Raw genomic sequence first — 6305 nt, 5'->3', positions numbered from 1 at the left:
TTTTCTATAAAAAAGTTTATCCACTGACTACATATTCCTATTATTATTTATTCAATAGCCCAAAAGGTCCTATGCTATTGTAGCAGTAATCGATTATATTATAATCTATATTTTTAATAATATGATATATTATTTCATTAAAAATTTCAAAATGTGAACTATATTTATTTTTTATTTAAGTTCAAGTTTACTGAAGTTGACTTTTTAAAGGTGAATGAATGTAAGTGCACATTCTTTAGTTCTATAGGGTTTTAAGTGATTGTGTGAAGAATTATGGGGCATTTTGAAGTATCAATGCTTTCCTTGTCAAATCAGATAAATAACATGTATTCCGTTGATCCAGGTGGATATTGGTGGCCACCTGCCAAGTCCACCTGGACCCCCACCATTGTCTTTCTCAGCATTTTCAGTTTCCTTAATTGTAGCACAACTTACTATTTTTAGCAGTTTTTCGGGTCCTGAACTTCCGGAGCCGTTTTGAGGCCCTAAACGACGTTTTTTGGGGAATCCAGGGGCAACATGGGTCCATGGAATGGACCGATGTTGCCCGTTCCAACAATGATAGTGCTCGGATAGATCTTTCTAATGAGCTATTGTACGCGTCAAGCGGAGATCATATGCCAAAGTTACGACCCCGGGAAGTTGGTGTACCAATTTACCCCCAAACGGGGCCCACAGTTTGGCGTTTCATCTCCTAGGGTTAGGTTTTGGAATGTAAAGGGTTTTCCATTGTTTTTCAACAATAAATAGGCCTTCGAGCCTCATTGTAACACAGTTCAGAGGCATGTAGCCACCACATCTCTTCTCAGAGATAAGCTACCATCGCCCTAGCTGGTTTATTTCCATTTCTGGTTGTAAGCATATTTCAGTATTTTCCATTAATGAAATGAAGTATTATTTCCGCTGCATCTTTGTGTATATGGTTATCTCTGTAATTTGTTGCGTTCCTGTTTAAATCCGGATCAGTGGTATCAGAGCGGTCTGCTTTTTCTCTGTTTTTCTTTGCATGTCCCCAACAAGGTTGGGATATAAGGAGTTAGGGCTTGAACTGGTTGAACCTTTGCAAGACCAGCCTCGCAAATCCCGACGGCCTCCCATGGCGGACGAGAAGAAAGACGAGGGGGCAGGAGATCCCATCAAAATCTTGCTCGAAGAAGCCCTCGAGCGACAACGGAACGCGATGATGGACAGCTTTGCCCAGATCCTTCAGCGGCTACCCAGAAGCAACGCATCGGCTTCCAGCAGCTACTCTGGAAACGCCACACCCTTTAAGGTACAAGTTAATTTTGAAATCCCCATATTCGAGGGTCAGATAGACGCAGATGCCGTAGATAAATGGTTAAATCTGCTAGAGGGTTATTTTTCTGTTCATGAATTTTCGAGTCGGGAAAAGATTATTTTTGCTCTTCTCAAAGCAGCCCCCCACGTCAAGCACTGGTGGGAAACCTACTGCGAGCAGAAGGATGAAAGTACTGGCTCACTATTTTCAGCCGCACCCACCTGGGATTCGTTCCGGGATGCCATCAAGGAGCAGTACTACCTTGTCGGAAGCTATGAGGATGAATACATAAAGTGGACCACGCTGCGGCAGGGAAGGGACCAAGACGTGCCGGAGTTCACCAATCTTTTCCATACCCTTCGCACAAAGTTGGGTATCAAGGACTCGGAGCAACATTTGATACTCAAATACCGTGGCTGCCTGCACAAGTACATCCAGGAAGAAATACAATTCCTAAACATCCCCTCGCTCGGCGCAGCATACCGATATGCCGTCAAGGTCGAGCAGAAGTTTAAACAAAAGAAGCGAGACTTTGGATCTGCGAATCCGAAGCAGGGGAAAGGTGCCCCTAAACCACAGAACAAAGGACAAAGCCAAGGCGGGACAGCCCAAGACAACCAGCCGAAGCCGCAAGCAAAGAACAGCGCCGCGAAGCCGAAAAAGGACACTGGAAAATGGTGCGAGTTCCATAAGAGCTCCACTCACAACACGAGTGTCGGGCCAAGTAGTCACTGGTGGCTGAGCTAAAGGTTTCAGAATCAGATGCATGTTCCGACTCTGAGTCAGAACCCGATAAGGGGTATGAAAAAGGGAAGCAGATCATTGATGCGGATCCCAGCGCCACTGTTGCTATCGCAAAGATCCAGAAAAATGAACTCGAAGATCCAGAGGAGGAGGAGCGTCTCTTCCACTCCCAGATGTGGGTAAAGGGCTCCCCGATACAGTTCATTGTTGATAGCGGGAGTCAAAAGAACCTCATTTCGGCAGAGGTCGTGAAGCGGTTGGGCTTACCGACCACAGCACATCCACAACCATACACCATTGGGTGGCTTCACCAAGGATGAGATCTTCGCGTGAGCCAGCAGTGTCGCCTTCCATACAACATCAAGCCCTTCACGGATGAGGTATTGTGTGACATTGCTCCCCTTGAAGTTTGTGATGTATTACTAGGACAACCATACTTGTGGAAGCGACATGCTGTGTATGAATCAAGGCCCCGTGCTGTTATTATTACATTGGGAAATAAGTTGTTCAGGATACCAGATGTAGCACCACCTGCCGCCCTCTCTTTGATTACTGCAAAACAATGCAGTAAGATCATTTCCAAAACCAGGAAATTTGTTTTCCGGATGATACGCCCTCAAGGAAAGAAGAAGACAGTGGCCACGACCTCCAAACGGGGTCCCTCTGCACGACAACTACAGATGGACAAGGTTGTGGAGGAGTACGAGGACATCTTCACCTCCCCGGCAGGGGTTCCTCTGCACTGTCAAGTCAAGCACTCCATCGATCTGACCCCAGGTGCGCCGCTACCCAATGGACCAATTTATCGGCGCTCCGTTCTGGAGAACGATGAAATCAAGAGGCAGATTCAGGAGCTCCTGCAGAAAGGTCACATCCGTCCGAGTTCATCGCCCTGTGGGAGCCCGATCGTGTTGGTACAAAAGAAGGATGGGACGTGGAGACTCTGTATTGACTATCGGGCGCTGAACAAGATCACTGTCCGTAATAGGTACCCGATCCCGCGGATTGATGACCTCCTAGACCAACTAAAGGGGGCGAAATATTTCAGCGTGATCGATCTGAAGTCAGGATATCACCAGGTACCAATCGAACCCTCCGATGTGTGGAAGACTGCCTTCAAATCCAAGGAGGGCCTCTTCGAATGGTTGGTCATGCCTTTCGGATTGACGAATGCTCCTGCAACCTTTATGAGGCTAATGGATGACATCTTGCGGCCATTCACCAACTCCTTTGTAGTAGTATACTTGGATGACATTCTGATCTTTAGCCAAAGTTGGGAAGAGCACCTCCACCACATCCGACAGGTTCTCCAAACACTGCGGCAACACAAACTATGTGCCAATTTGGAGAAATGCACTTTTGGCATGACCCAGGTTCAGTATCTGGGATACATCATTGATGAACAGGGGGTGCATGTCGATCCGGCCAAGATCCAAGTCATTCGGGATTGGCCCTCTCCAACCACTCTAACAGAGCTCCGCAGCTTTCTAGGTCTTGCCAACTTCTACCGCAGGTTTGTGTTGGGGTTTTCTCATATTTCTTGGCCCTTGAGTCAAGTCACCAAGGGCGGGGCAAAAGCAAAATTCTTTTGGTCTGAATCTCAATAGAAGGCATTCAGGGAATTGAAGGATCGCCTCTGCACAGCACCAGTGCTCGCGTTACCAGATTTACAACAACCATTTGAGGTCGAGACAGATGCCTCTGACTATGCTATTGGGGCAGTCCTTACTCAACATGGACATCCAGTGGCATATCACAGTGAAACACTTTCAGACACAGTCCGAAAGTACCCCACTTATGATAAAGAGATGTATTCCATTGTACAGGCCTGCCGACAATGGAAGCATTATATTTTGGGGAAGGAAACGGTCATCCACACAGACCACCGACCTCTGCAGTTCATACAGACCCAAGGGAAATTGCAGAATGATCGCCATCAGAAGTGGTCTACATACCTGCAACAGTTTCACTTAAATATCAAGTATAAAAAGGGCAGCACCAATAATGTTGCAGATTGCCTCAGTCGACCACCGATCATGGCGCTGACCACCGTGCTCAACTCTTGTGGGCACGAGACTGCTGATTGGCCACTTCTCTACAAAAGCGACCCAGAATTCGGCCACACATACCAGACACTCTTGGAAGGTCGGCATGTTGCAGATTTTCACCTCCAGGACGCCCTATTATGCCACCTCGGTCACCTTTGTGTTCCTTCAAGCGAGCGTGCCAAGATGATTTGGGAAGCACACTACAGTCGGGCTGCTGGGCATTTCGGGGTCGAGAAAACAGTGGCAGTACTGCAAAATTATTTCTATTGGCCAAATCTTCGACAGGATGTTGGGAAGTACATCCGATCATGTACTGCCTGTGCCATTGCCAAACCGACCATTAAGAAGCACGGCCTCTATACCCCGTTGCCTACCCCTAGTCGACCTTGGGAATCCATCTCCATGGATTACATGTCAGGCCTTCCTTCCACTAAGCATGGAAATGACTGTGTTTTTGTGGTCGTCGATAGGTTCTCGAAGATGGCCATTATGATGGCCTGCAAGAAGAATATCACAGCAGAAGCCACTGCTAAACTCTTCTTTGAGCGAGTGTGGGGGATCCCACAGTCTATCATCTCAGATCGGGACAGTCGGTTTCTCAGCACATTTTGGTCCAGTCTCTGGTCAATGCTGGACACCAAACTCACGAAGTCCACAGCCTTCCATCCTCAAACTGATGGCCAGACAGAGGTTGTCAACAGGATGATTGTGCACATTCTGCGCATGTATAACTCAAAGCATCCACGCACATGGGACGAGAGCCTCCCCTATGTTCAGCACAGCTACAACCGAGCTCTTCACAGCTCCACTGGCCATAGCCCTTTTCAGGTGGGTTTGGGATTCCAGCCACTATGCCCCATTGATGTGGCCATGCCCCTTGCAGCTACTCACATGAATTCAGCTCATGTCCAGTCCGAAACAGATAAGGCCACCAGCTTCATTGAGCGCATCCAACATATTCGTCAGCAGGTCCATGACATTCTTGAGAAATCAAATGCCAAGTACAAGCAGCGACATGATCAACACCGGGTGCCACACAAGTTTCAGGTGGGCGACAAAGTCTGGTTGCATTTGCAAAAGGAACGCCTTACTGGAGCCTATCGGAAATTGAGACCACTCCGATATGGTCCTTACACCATTACTAAGGCGATGGGAGACAATGCATTTGAGCTCAGCATTCCCCCATTCCTTGGCCTGCACCCAGTGTTCAATGTGGACCGCCTTCGGCCATACTTTCCACCATTGCTAGACACATCCGACATTGCAGAACAGCTCAAACCCACAGAATTAAATCCAGATTGCATGGAACAAGCTGCAACTGATCGGATCATGGACACACAGATCAAGAACACTCACCAACAGAATATCCAACTGTATCGAGTTGTCAAAGCAGGCCAACTCCTTCAGCAGGGCAAGTGGCTCACCAGGGAACAAGTTCAGCAGAAGTTTCCTCATCTCATGGAGGAGCTCAACGCAATGGGGACCATTGCTTCCTAAGGGGGGAGGAATGATCCAGGTGGATATTGGTGGCCACCTGCCAAGTCCACCTGGACCCCCACCATTGTCTTTCTCAGCATTTTCAGTTTCCTTAATTGTAGCACAACTTACTATTTTTAGCAGTTTTTCGGGTCCTGAACTTCCGGAGCCGTTTTGAGGCCCTAAACGACGTTTTTTGGGGAATCCAGGGGCAACATGGGTCCATGGAATGGGTCCATGGAATGGACCGATGGACCGATGTTGCCCGTTCCAACAATGATAGTGCTCGGATAGATCTTTCTAATGAGCTATTGTACGCGTCAAACGGAGATCATATGCCAAAGTTACGACCCCGGGAAGTTGGTGTACCAATTTACCCCCAAACGGGGCCCACAGTTTGGCGTTTCATCTCCTAGGGTTAGGTTTTGGAATGTAAAGGGTCTTCCATTGTTTTTCAACAATAAATAGGCCTTCGAGCCTCATTGTAACACAGTTCAGAGGCATGTAGCCACCACATCTCTTCTCAGAGATAAGCTACCATCGCCCTAGCTGGTTTATTTCCATTTCTGGTTGTAAGCATATTTCAGTATTTTCCATTAATGAAATGAAGTATTATTTCCGCCGCATCTTTGTGTATATGGTTATCTCTGTAATTTGTTGCGTTCCTGTTTAAATCTGGATCATCCGTAGCAGTGCAATAAATGAAATCTAACTGTGTATATCCCAGTTTATATGGCATTTATTGCACTGCTGCGGGA

This window comes from Pinus tabuliformis, chromosome 6 (assembly GCF_031772625.1).
Source record: "Pinus tabuliformis cultivar Carrire ecotype Pingquan chromosome 6, CPIR1, whole genome shotgun sequence".
Lineage (NCBI taxonomy): Eukaryota > Viridiplantae > Streptophyta > Pinopsida > Pinales > Pinaceae > Pinus > Pinus tabuliformis.
This window is presented reverse-complemented; position numbering follows the sequence as displayed.